Source organism: Poecile atricapillus, chromosome 1 (assembly GCF_030490865.1).
Source record: "Poecile atricapillus isolate bPoeAtr1 chromosome 1, bPoeAtr1.hap1, whole genome shotgun sequence".
NCBI lineage: Eukaryota > Metazoa > Chordata > Aves > Passeriformes > Paridae > Poecile > Poecile atricapillus.
In genome coordinates, this window is record NC_081249.1 from 143,663,959 (window position 1) to 143,678,157 (window position 14,199).

Genomic DNA, 14,199 nt, shown 5'->3' on the forward strand with positions numbered 1-14,199 from the left:
AGGTGTGCTCCCTGGCCATGAGCTGGATTGGTGGGCTGCAGCTGTGACACCACGAGGGGTTCCTCAGTGACAAAAGACAGGCTAACAGTGTGTGGGAGACAGCACTTGCATCTCTCCCCAGCCCACTATCTCAAAACTGACTGAAAATAGCTGAACCAGAAGGCTGCAGAGCAGCCACCCTCCAGCTGGTGCTTTGAAGGCACAGAAAAGCTTTCTGCTTTTCTCAGTTGTCATTTTGCTTTAGGGGACACCTGCACACCTCCTTGGCAGCACTGGAGCCCTCGGAGGGGCAGGAAACAGCTCCAGATGTCCAAGCAGCAGCCTGTACATGCAGCACTGTGTTTCTTGTCAGAGGCTCGTTAACATACAGATATTTAATCGGTGCCTCTAAGGCAAAGAGGGAGAGAGGCCATGGAGCACAGGCCTTCCAAAGGTTAGCAGGAGAGGCAGCGCTCCTGTCAGTGGGACTGCAGGCTCGGAAAGGCTGACCCCCATGGCAGCCTGGAGGCACGTGGGAAGAGCAGACCCTGTGCTTCTTTAAGTGTGGTTAAAGATGTCACCAGAACCCCTCGGGGCCCAGCACAGTCAGTCATTTCTGCAGCACTGATGTTTGGGTGTGGCTGCTTATCTTTTGTTTTCTTTTTCTCAGGCTCACACACATGCTGGAATTATACTAGTGAAAGGGCAGTTAGAACAGTATAAGGGGTATTTGTTAGCCTACACCAGAATTAGATAACAATACCTGAAGGGAATGTGAGAGACAGAAGGACGGTGAACTCTGCAGTGGGCAGCTGCAGAAACTCACCCAAAATGGATGCCCCATCTCAGGAGGTGTTTGGGGCCACGATGGATGGGGCTTTGGGCAACCTTGTCTAGTGGAAGGTGTCCCTGTTCATAGCAGGACAATTGAAACTAGATGGTCTTTAAGGTCCCTTCCAACTCAAACACTCTGAGATTCTATGGAAAGGCATCAGAATGTCATAGCAAATAGCTGCACTGTGTACATTTACTTTGGAAAGGATTTCTCACTGTATACCTCTGCTTCTCTTTCACTTTTGTTTCATTGCTTCAGACCCTGTTCCCTCCTTCCTGAGTAACTAATTGCAGCTCTCCAACCTTTTTGAGTCATGTTCCAGAGAGGCAGAGACACAAGGTGCTGCTAGGCAGCCACACAGGATAGATGCCTCAGGAGAAGACACCACCCCAGACCTGCAGAGACCAGCCATTTCCCAGAAGGGTGGATGCCATTCTCTCTATCTTTTTAAGTGTAGTTGTTGACTTCCATAAACACCACCTTTGTGTTAATGCTGCTAGTCCAGCCATCCTCCTGTGTCCTGAGGCAGCTACAGCCACAGGGTTGCAGCTGCCAAATGAAGGAGAACCCCTCTTCATGCAGGCACACATCTGCCTTCAGGGTGCTGAGCAGCCTCACCTGTAATTTTGCAGAGCTGAATGATTAGGTCCAAAATGCCTTTGCATTAACCCGTGCAGTATTCGATGCACACGTCTTGTGTTCTCCTTTTGTCCTCTGCTTTAATTTTATATAAAGAGCATTGCTAAACAGTTGCAGCATGTAATTTCCTATAAGCTGGATGGAGTGTGTTCTGGAGTGTGAAGAAAGCTTTGCCAGTAGTACAAAGAACAACTGGTGAAAAGACATGGAGCTAATTTCTTTATTTCTCAGCTAGCTTTCCTACAAATGTAATTGCACTGACTCCAACAGTTACATTTGTGTAAACCAGGATGAGAAGGATTCAGGGTTAGGGATCCATTCCCTCCCTTCTCTCCCAGCTCCTGCTGTGCAGTCTCTGCAGCTGCCCTCTGCAGAATTCCCCATTTCTCTGTCCACCACGTTCTCCATCGGGAATCGTCTATCCACTGTAGGTTACAGCAGGTTTGAACAGAGCTTGGAGATCCTCTGTCCGTGAAGGCAGAGTGAACACTAAGGACAAACACCTCTCTGCAGTCCTGCCCTCCGCCTTGCTGCCACTTAGCCCTCTGTGGGATGTGCCCAAGAAAATGGCATAGCTCCTACACTGTGACACAACCTGAATCCTGAGGAGGCAATACTGAAGAAATTCCTTTTGGCTGCAAACCCAGACTACTCGATCTGCTTGTCCCAGCGGAGGTGTTACCACAGCATGGCGCTGTGGGTCCTGCGGGCACTCCCGTTCCTGCCCTCTGAGCTCCACAGGCTTTATACTGCCGAGACAGAAGAATTCAGAGAAAATAAGAAGGGCTGGTCTTTACCTGGTGCTTCGCTGGGTTCAGAAGTTTTCGGTATGAGTTCATTCTCTGCCTCTTTATCCGTGTCTCAAGGAAAGGACTGAGGATCCCCACACCAATAGTTCCACATGCAAACAGAAATCTTCATAAAAAGGAGAGCAGCTCTGCCATGAGGACTATCTCAGTGCACAGACTTTTTACTTGCCTGATGTGAGACACACACATTTCCCATTCTCAACTGTTCCTTTGGGGAACACTTAAGGTATGCTTTTTCTGATATTTTCCTGTGGGACCATGAGGACTTCTCAGGGGACGGGAGTGTTGTTAAGCAGTCACATGAGATTTTTGAATAAGCCCATAAGGAATTCACCCTTTAGATCATAATTAAGTGTATTATATCTTTATTACCACTGTACTGTGGGGTTTCCAACAGGCCACTGTCACTGACACAGGACTTAGCTCTCTAAATTGGTATGAATGCCATAAAGAGAAGGGTTTTTGCATGGCTTCTGCTAGAATTCTCCAAGCTCAAGTAACTGCTTAGCACATGATCAGCTAATTCTAATGTTCAGTTAAAAATTCATCCACCATAAAGGATGTTTATAAAGGGAGATATGATCTTTTCCAGCTATGATTTACCATAGATACAGTGCAATAAATAGGTACTCCTTGGCATGCACTCTAAGGCTGGACCGAGAAAAGCAGAAGGGGTGGGGTTTTAGTTCTGTTTTGGTTGGTTGGTTTGGGGTTTTTCTGTCTTGTGGAGGTTTTGTTTGGGGTTTTTTTGTTTGTTTGTTTTGGGGTTTTTTGTTTCATTTTAATGGATACCTCATTATTTCCACATTTTATCTTCATATTCCAGGTCATTAGCTGGTGGTGAAGTCTGAGAACAAGCTTGAAGGATGAACCCTTATGCTCTTTGGACCACAGAGGAACTCACTTTTGATCTCTTTAAACCTACTTGCACACACTTTCTTGCAGAAAAATTCCTCCTAGTTCCAGGATGACATTCCTGCCAGACTCTGAATGTCATCATATGGAGATCTGCTCCCACACAGAAGGGTGCAGAAAAGATGATGTGCTAATGAGCTACCTTCTTATCCCTGCTGTCAGTTCAGTGACTCTCCCTCCTCCTCTTCCCTTCCCCTGAGCTGCAAATGTAATTGCTTTCCAGCAGCACTGCGAACAGCCCGGTCCATCTGCAACCCTGGAATCCCTCCAGAGGGCAAAGTCTTGGCTTTTTGCTTCAAATTATCTTGTCTTTTCTTTAGAGGAGAAGGAAGGAAATACCAACCAGGGCACTGATGCAGCCAGACTGAGCGGTTGAAATGAGGCCAGCATCCCTTTTGCCATCAGACTACCCAGGCTGTCCTCCTGCCAGCGCTCAGCAGGCCAGTGCAAGCCTGTTGCCTGACTACCATGTCCCTGTTATTCTGCTTGGCAGTGCAGCTTGTGCCCCTCAGCCCACTCCCCTCGTGCATTTCTCAGTACCCAACAAGGGATATAATATCTAACACAGAGTGTTAGCCCAACACTTAACTCCTCTCCCATGTTCTGCAAGGAACTTCACCACTTCTGCATGCACAGGGCTGGGGTGCAGGAACAGGGTATTTGACATTGCTCACACTGGCTGCCAATTAAACTTGGGTCAAGCCACTTTCCCCTCCCACTCTTCCTAGGTGTAAAGTGGGGCTGGTACTCACTCATCTGCCAAGAGGGATAGTTAGACACAATTAACTGGTGTAAAAAGAGTCCTGCCTGTTACTAGAAGACACTGATGCAACATGTGAGCCTGCTCAGGCAAGAGGTATGCTCAGACTGAATAGAGCAAGGTCAACACAAACTTTGATGATAAATTGTGGTCTGCTAAAGCCATAAAATAATTTCAGATGTCATGGTCATCAGCATCTTTCTTTCACATCACCTCTCCACATGCAGATTAGAGGTTGCTAAGAGGCACATGATGTGACTCTTGAGGCTGTCCTGTGCAGGCCCAGGAGTTCAACTCGGATGATCCTGTGGGTTCCTTCCAAATCCGAATATTCTGTGATTCTGAGTGGTCCTGTTTAGGGCCCTTGGAAATGAGGAGAATGAGATCAGCAGAGGAAAAAAGCCTGCATGGGAAGAGGAATTTGCCTCCTCAGTTTTCTTAAGAGGATCCATTGGTACAATATTTGTCAAATAACGGTACTCAGATACCTCAGATACGGTTGCTTTAATTTCTCTCATACAGAGGCAACACACCAGGAAAAAGATTTGTCAATAAAAATTTGACAAAAAACAATGATGCTTTCAAACTGTGTTGTTCCCCAACTCCCTTGTTTATGAAATCCATGCCAACCTTTTATAGCTTTTTCAATTTAAAGGGTCATATTAAGAGCTCAGTTCTGTTTCCTGCCCTGCCTTTGTTTCTCCGTTTCCCACTTGTTGCTGTTTTTTGACTAGCCTGGTCACAAAGCATGAAATCAATTGTTTTCAAATCCAGGGCACTATGTTCCCAACAAACACACAGAAAAGCTGTGTGGGGGATTCAGCTTGCAACTATTTTGATCTGATATCTTCTGGGAAAAGCCACATGTAGCCACCAGCTGGCCTTCCCACATGGATTTCTCCCACTCAAAGGCTCTTTGGATGCTCTTTAATGCTAATGCTCAGCCTTATGATGCAATCTTTGCTACATATATCATGGATGCTGTAATATGCCACAATGACCCTTCCTTCTACTCAGGTACTGAGTCCTCTCAGGGCACGTTCCACCGTGAGCAATACCTAAAACGTGAGGCTATTGCACAATCATACCATGACACCTTCTTTCCATTACCTCCAGCACAGCACCTTGAAATTCCTCTTTAATTGCTCTCATTAGCTTCCTCTACCACATATATCTCAAAAGAACAGCCAAAAATAGCTCAAAGAAAATAGGCCAGCTCTGTTACAGGAAAGTGGCTGAAATTTGTCTGAGGGGTTACCTGTCAGCCTCAAGGCTCCACACAGGATGCTATGGAATCTAGCTCTGACTTTTCTTTGGTGACTAGCCAAATGTTACAACAGAACTAGAAGACCTCACACCTGCTGATCTTTGAGAGAAGGCACATGGCAAAACTATATTTATGTTCAACATAGACCAAGTCACCCTGGCTAGAAGGGAGGAAGATAAGAGACAGTTCTTAGCTTAAATTTGGTCTCCCACATTTGTATTGACTGAAAAGAAGTGCGGCACATGGGCTTTGTTAGATGAGTGGAGCCCTATTCTGCTGCACCATCACAGCTTGGTGCCATTCCGTCACCTTGCAGTGAAATCTAAATCCTTTCTGCTGCTGCATTTAACCTGCCTATCCACGCATCCACCCACAACTGCTCTTTCACAGCCAAGCCCTTGACACACAATAGTCGTCTGCTCCCCTTCCATTTGTCTGCTCATCCATGGAAATCCAAGGGCTAAGAAATCCTGAGGCTCTACTGTATTGCTCTGCAGTACAGGAAAGGGAAAATCTTGTAAAGCCAGTTTAATGAGGCAGTTAAGGGAAAAGAGGAATGCTTGGAGGTGCATTGTAAGCTACTGTGGCATCAGATGTTATCTTAAGCTGCTGAAGAGCAGTCTGCTTGTCCTGCTCATTTAGGATAAAACATATACACACAGCTCTGCCAGCAGGTCTGGAGAAGCAAAAAGAAAAGCTGAGGCTTTTCCACCATCTGGATCTAGAAGAGAACAGCCATCCACAGCCTTCCTTTGAGGAAACTTCGTGTTAGAGGCTCCCATTTCAGCACAGAAGGTAATGGAGTGGGGGATAGGAGAAGAATAGGTGATGTTGATTCAACTGGAGATGCAGCATGAAGCAATCCATGGGAAATAGTGTGGTCACCACAGCTGTCTTCAGGATTGGAGAGAAAAGGCACTGGTAGATTTGGACAGATTCCTTCTACCTCTGACTCTAAAGACTTCTCTTATGCTTAGGCTCAGACTCAAATTAAAGGAATCACTAACTGCTTAATCTTAAGCACATTATAAAGTTCAGCATCAAGTGATTTAAACACGTTCTTATCAATCTTCAATTGGGAACCTCTGATCCTTCTTTTCTTGTCTAAGCTTTAAAACATAGCAGGATCTGATCTTAACATCATACACGCAGATGGTCAGTCTGTGAGAGGGCAGCATTGTGACTGCCCATTCCATGCTCAAGGCACTGTGACATGGAATAAAGCTGAAGGCTTTGGCATTAGCCTGCAGTGACAGACTTTAGGAATAAGCTTCTGCCAACCAAGATCCTAGAGAGAACATTACTGTCCTTTCACCCTGCATCCACATCTGCATGAAGCCTCTCTCCTCCAGACAGTGCCCAGGTGCTCCAGCTGATGCTGCAAGCTACCTGCTGCTAGGCTGGGGTCTTGGCAGATTATAGCCAAGTGCTGTGGGACTGGAGGTTGAGATTAAAAGGCAATTTTAAAAAGAGAAAATTATTATCCTGAAGAATCATTAATCTTTCAAAGCCTGTAAGGCAACAGCCTTCCTATCTTAGCTGGCACAGATTTCTTAAAATGGGAGTACAACTAGAACAGATTAAAATATATTGGAAACCAGTCACTGTTCCACAATATGACATGTATGTGTAAAATTAAGAATAGGTTGTACATGTCCCAGCACCGCTGTTAGCAATGCCACATTCATCAGAAACTGGAACACAAGCAACTCTACAGTTGAAGGCTCTGGGGTAATACTGTACTTATTTTTGTACTGAAAAGATGTACTCAAGGAACTTTTTCTATCCAAAACACACAGATAACAGAACAGTCTTTCCTCAACAGCGCAATCTGTATTAAGGTGGTATTCATCTCTGAGGATTTGAAATATATGTGTCAGCTGAGAGTCCTGAAATCTTATACTGAGGATACCATCAAGGGAACATTTCGAGGCTTTTCCTTGAAATGAGGGGAGGGACATACCTCTCAAAAAGAGCTGACATTGTCAGCTGTTGTCCTGGCACCAGTCTAGTGTTCCCACCTCATGAGAATCTGTCTGTGTGCTCTTTATCCTGATGTAACCTCAGGCTACGTGTAACATCAGAGTTAGTAAACAGGTGGTGACGGTGCCCCTGCTTGTGTACAACATTCCAGTCCGATCATTACGTAACATACCAACCACTCAAGCTATGATTTTGATATTCCACTGACACACCAGTCATCAGCTTGCAGTGTCCATGCGACCAGAGTGTCTGCAGGTTTAGTCTGTCTCAGGAGAAGGTTCCCCATGGTCTGTACTGTACCACTCACTGCCAGATTTCACACTGGCCATTAAACAGGGAGGGTGCCCTGGTAAAATCTGGATTCAAATTCAATCAAACTACATCGCCCTTTACTCTGATGTTATAATTAGCTTTGGAGAAACTAGTTCTACAAATGTTGTTACAGGGTTGCAGGTAGAAAACAGATTGGATTAATTTAAGTAGATTACTTCTAAAAAAACACATAAACCAAATCAATCACACTTCTCCCTCTTTTCCACCTCCTCTCAAAAAAGTCTTAAAATTGTTTTTTAAGAGCCAAATGGGCCCAGATGCAGGTAGTACTGCACCTTACACCATCCTTTACTCCAGACAAGGCAGAAAAACTGCACTTACATTCTGCTTTGGTGACATTGTTACTGTCTCCACATACAGACAGACATAACTAAGCAGGGTATTTGGCATTGGGAAGATACAATAACACCTCAAACTACTGAAGAGCTGTTGAGAGATGACATTAGAATGGGAAGAATTACAAGGAAATTTCTAGCCTTGACATAAAGAGATGAAGCTACTGAATTCAGCATAGCTCACCTGAGCTTCTGCTCTCACATCAGCTCCAAAAAACTCAGCATGTAGCAGGATTTCAGGTAAGACAAAGTTAGGAACACGAGTAGAATTAAAACCTGCAATGGAGACGTGTCATGGCAGAGCTGGAAAAGGTTAATGCCAGAACAGGATCGATAGCAGAATCAGGCCAGACAGAGAAGAGCAATCTCACAGGGAATATTGATAGGTGAGGGTCAGCCGAAAGAGCAGCGATGTCAGGACATGGTGAGTGCAGGAAAAAGTTCAGACTGACACTGCAATTACATGCACAGAGAAGTTACGCAAGCAGACAGGTTAACAGTAAATACCTTGTTCTGTCAACACTGGATGCTGTTTTCAGACACAGCTATTAAAACCCTGGCAAAGTATGACAGCTCTGGACGGAGCAGAACTCTATTTGCTGGTGCCCACAGGTCATTGATAGCTGAGGAACTCCTAAGAGGAGCTCAGATTACTTCAGTCGTGATCTTAACCAGCCAAGAGCTTGGTCACTGTCAGCCTATAACATTTTGCTGTCAATCCCACAGCTTCTGTGTGGTCCAGTGCCTGTTCTTCAAGTCACCGTGTTGCCTGCACAGAAGAGGATGCAGTGTCCCATGAGTCACTTTCCTGTTGCCTCCCAATTAGGAGCATGGCCAGCAGAACTGCACTGTCAACACTTCCCACACGCTGCTTACACGGCGAGAAGGTGCAGCAGAAACATCTCTGCTCCTAGAGAAGCTGGTGAGTTACCCCTCCTTGCCACGCATTCCACCAAAAAGCTGGCAGAAACCTTCTCACACATGCCCCCCTGGGAGCAGGGAAGCCATAATTAGTTCATGGAGAGGCTGCTCAGGGCTGCAGGAGCCCCGCTTGCTCAGGCGTTCTGACACAGCACAGTAACAGAGCTGCCACTGCACACAAAGCACGCCCATGACTTATGCCCAGAGAACAAAAGCAAAGACACAGCTTCTGGGCAGGGGCTTCAGGTGGAAACCTGGAGGAGGGAGTTGAAGGCAGTGTCTGCAGGCATGGGCATGTCTAGGTGACACAAAGCTGGGGCAGAAACACCAGTGGTCACTGCAAGGCCGGTGCTAGAGCCAGGCAGCCCAGGGCTCTGCACTGACAGTGCCGTGTGTCACAGGGAGCACAGGTGAATCAGTCCAGCAGCTCCCAGTCTTATACGTGCCTGGAGTCAGCTTCCCCCAGACACACCCCCTTACACACAGGGCAGCCACAGGGAATTCACCTCAATTTATGCTAGTGCTCTGACTCACCCCGTTGATCAGCTCCTCTCTTTGCAGCCACTACAACAGCAGCCTTGGCCAGGCAGTCAAGTGCCTGAGACTTGGACACTGGTGCTCCTCCTACCTACCTTCTGTTACCACCACAGCCTATGACTTGATAGGATATGTTCTCAGAAGCTTTCTGTATCCTTCGTAGTGCAGGAGAGCACAGCCTGTCTGCTACATGGCCCCGGGGTTCCATACAGGGCAGAAAGGAAACCTTCCCTCCCCAAAAAGAGCGCAGTAAGATACACATATCACTGGGGTTTTTGTAAAGCCAAACCAGATTTCAAACAGGCTGTGACCAGAGCCATTGCCTGTCTGGTAACAAGACCACAAAAATCATAACTACTCTTCAAGACATGATTAATCTTGTTTCGCTGGAAAAATTCTGTTCCCACATGGGCTACAGCTGCACTTTCTGACCTCTCATTCCAGAGGGCTTGGAAGCATCATAATTGTTAAAAACTCAACTGAAGGAGGTTTAATGTTGAAAAAATTTTATCTTCATAATCTGCAATGGTTTTAAAGTATTTGAGGGTCATGATGATTTCCCCATGATGGAAATGGTAACACCAAGCTTTCAAATGCTGCTACAGCAAATTTCCACAAGAGTTATGAAGCATGGAATGCACCAGGACAACCCAGGACTGCCCACAACCAACACACACAACAGCTCTGCCCAGGCAGATGCTTCTCCTGTTTTGATCTTGCACATGGCTGAGCACTGGAGGACAATGCCCATCGTTGGCCATACAGAAAATCCAACAGCTACTGATTACTTTTGAGTATTCTCAGCTGCCAACCACGCAAGTTTTTGCTGTTCCCACATGCAAGAAGGTGGCAGGCACTTGACTTAAGAGAGCAGCATGACAGGCAGGAGTCTACCCAGCTTTGCAGAACTGACTGCTGGCCCACAGGATGGGAAGGATGGTGTGGACCGACTGCTGGGCAGCACATGTTACTTTATACATTTGTGCTCCAGGCTGAATGAGAAGTGTTTCTGTGGAACCTGTGTGTCTTCACACAAGTTCTCATGCCTGTTATCCTGGCACTCATTTTTGTCTTCTGGGGCAGAGACAGCACGAGCTGATACACAGATGCTCTCTCTGAATTAAAGAGCTGGCAGATCTTGCTTATCATATTTGCCAGGGCACCACAAGGAAGACAGGCAACACTTAGCAGGTGTGTGAGTCATTTCTTGGCTTATTAAGTAGCTTTTTTCCATAACATTTTGTTCTAAATAAAAAGCATTGGGCTTTAAGGGAGGTGGTGATCACTGGCACGTTCTGCTCCTCATCTTTGGGAAGAGCACCTGTAATTAGGAAGGACAGGTCATTGGATCTGCTGGGCTAATCACAGGAAGATTTAGAAAAGAAAACTGCAGACCTAGGTTACCAAATTAGAGTGCAAAGAAAGTAGGGTTTTATTTTGAGATAGCAAAAACTTAAGTGCCCAAAACCTAAGTGGGCATGACTTAGGAAATCATGAAAAGAACGGAGCTACTGTTGAGACAGACTCCGTCCTCTTTGGCCACAAAACCAAACATGCTAGATCACATACAACACATCTACACCTATTTTTCAAACCACAGTTTTCAATGTATGTGCCAGAGATCCTAAAATAGAAAGGCAAATTATTTTCAGCAGGACTGCAAATTTCCTTCAGATAGAGATGTAGTCTTTACATTGGAACACAAAATTCTGCCCAGCATGGCCACATTTAAAGCAAAATCTTTCAGTACTTGTCACCAACAATAATCGGCTTGCTATGAGCCACAATCTCAGAACTTTTTGGGTTTTTGGTCACAACAATGAGATTTTTGGTCATTATAGAAATAAACAATCTCTTTTACTGATACAACAGCATAAACCATCTGTCTTCCTCTGCATTAAGCATCACATTAGGTAGATCATTTGCTTGCAACTCAAATGTTCAAAAGAGTGAAATACAAAGTAAGTGAGTCACACCCATTAAAAACTGTAAAGGAGAAGGGATGCAATGAAGGAGGAAGTTCTTAACGAGATAGCTACTTATCACTCTTTCTCCACACTGATTCATAAGTCCCACACATTGAGGGGCTGGGTTATTGTTTTGATTGCACAGTCAACACACACATCTTCCTGCCCTGGAGCAATCAAGAGTCTAAACAAAAGCACTGTTCCTACTCTCTTTTTTGCCTTGATAAGGACTTGTATGAGTGGGTAGCAGGTGGGTTTTCTTCCTCTCTCAGATGAAGACTATTAGTGACTATTCAGGTGCAAATCCATCCCTCTGGCCATTGCAAAGAGGGGCAGGGCTGCTAGGAGGCTGGCTCTCTCCTTACAGTGAGGCATGTCAGTATTACCAGATGCCTGGTAGAGGGAGGACTTTGTTCCTCTTTGTTCTGTTTGGTCTTGTTGCAGACTTTGCCCTTACTCTTTCTTTTATAGGCCTCTCTCTCATCTCTTTAGCTGTGTGTTTTATGGGCTTTGTTCCCAAGGAGAAATCTCTTGTGTCTTTATTACACTTGGCAGCTTGCTGCTTCCTCTCTTTGAAAAGCATGCTGGCTACTCCTGGTCCTTTCTTAAAGCTTGGTGGCTGACTTTACAGCTCACTTCTCTGCTGCTAAGTAGAACATTAATTTCAACTTTCTTCTGCCCTTCAGAATTCCAGATGATACTGTAACGTTGCTTTATCTGAGGTTCCTCAGTAGTCAAGGGATGAGATGGTGATCCAGGGTTTGCATTTGTTCTGCAGCCCATGTTTATTGCCATTAGTATATCAGTCAGATATTTCAGAACTCTCAGCTTGTGTTTGTTTAGGGCTCTGTGGTCATACTCCAGCTAGCTGTGTTGTATAAAATGAATCCATAGCATCTAAGCCACAGAGGAGCAATGCTTGTTAAGAAGACACAGTGATAATCTGGGTAAGAGCAGCTGCAAGCGCGTCAGGACAAAACCTTATCACTGCAAACTGATGAAGCCTCCCCGACACTACAAATCTGTGGAAATTCTGGTGCTTGGCTATACTCCAGCTGCTTCCTGTGATACTCCTGAAACGAAAACTTTCTGCTCATCAAACAAGAGCACTGGATAGAACGGCAGTAGGTAATAGAGGTAATGACATCACATAATCTCTGCTGCAGCTAAATCTACATAAAGAACTTATTTTTCTGTTATTGGCCCTTCATCGGGAGGAGTGGGGGGGAAGTGCAGATTTAAAAACTTGTTGCTCTGCAGGTTAGAATATTCTTCTTAATCTTCAAGCTAAACCACCCATGCCCAGTTAATACTCATATCCCTTTGTGTGAATTCTGTTTCAATAACAGGGCTTTTGTTTGCTCAATTGCCATTTATTTTTCATGTTTCAAATATAGGAACCACTTCCTATTTTCCAGTTGTGATACCTGCCCCACTTATATATTTACATCCTTTGCTAATAAAATTTTGGTTTGTGTCTCTTTTTTTCACCTCCCTTGTCACAAGCTCCAGGAGTTCTAAGAACAGTGCTTCTTTTCCTTCAGATGTGGTAATTTTTTTTGAAGGACTCACAGCAATCACCATCCTGTCTTTTATTGGTTTGCATCCAAGGTATCTTTGGTGTTGACAGTGATATTCCTGCCTGTAATCTCTCTTCAATCTTGAGCCTCTTTTTATTTGACTAGAAATCTTCTTACTGGGTTTTAAACTCTTTACAAATGTGCAAATTGCCCCAAACTTCTGTAGCTCTTCATTATATAGCTAAGTGCCAAAACAGAAGTTTCTCTGTTGCATTATTCCTTTTCTATCCTGTATGAGTTCCCTGTTATTTCTTAAACTGTTCTTGAAATCAGCTGGTTACTTCCCTAAACAGTTATCCTTCCCTACTCTAGGAAGCAAATCATAGATTTTGCTTTCTACCTTTGAATTAAAATTTCTGTTTTTCTTCCACATTTCTGTCTTTGGACTCTTCAGTCTATACTGCTTGTATCAACCAGTTCCTTCAGGTTTTTCCTCAGGCCTGTTTAAAATTTTAGCTATAAACCCATTTTTCTTCTTTTTATACTGGAACTGAAACTAAATCACTTCCTGAAGTGAAACTAAATTAAATTACCTCAGCCCAGATACGATGCTGACTTTTACAGCCAGGGCTGAGGTTCCCAACCCTGGCCTTGTGAGCCCATGCCTCCTCCACCTGTGTTTCACCTTAAAGCTGCCAGTGTGGACATCCACAGGACTCCTCAAAATGCCCCTCCAGTGTTTGGGCAGCAGAGTGAGAGCATGGGGAGCAAAAAGCAAGGTGTAATACTGTACCAAAAGATGAACCAATCTAGTCTGTGACTCACAGCCTGGCAGTCACTAGGTTTGGGATGCTGTGGGCTCCAGCAAAAGGAGTTTCCACAAGTCTGTACTCAGATTTTAAATTCAGCGTCCAATTTGTTCATCCCTTAAGCTAAGCTAGTAGGAAGTGTTTGAGCTGCTTTCCTACCCTGAAGGGGGGAAAGACAAAATTCCCTGAGCTCCTGCTACAACTCTACACTAGTTTTATTACTAGTTTCTACTACTACTACTAGTTTCCTCAGTCTCTGCTCACTTTATCTACTTTTAACCAGTAAAAAAACAAATCTGAAATTGTAGTTTTGATTCCTTATAGAGAATTTTTTTATGTACTAGTGCTGGGAGGGACTTTGTTAGCAACATGGAATATGAGAGAGGGATAGGATGACCAGAGCAATCAAGTCCAGCTCCTGCTAGGGGAGTCAAAACTGCCCACCAGCTTGAAGTGGGGTGGGGGAACTCAGCAAAACCCATTGTGCAGCAGATCACTCTGGTGTACAACTCTAAGAAAACCCAGCACTATCATTTTGGCTTTTAAGAACCCCTCAGCCAACTACCAGGCCACTAGTAGGGTACTGATAT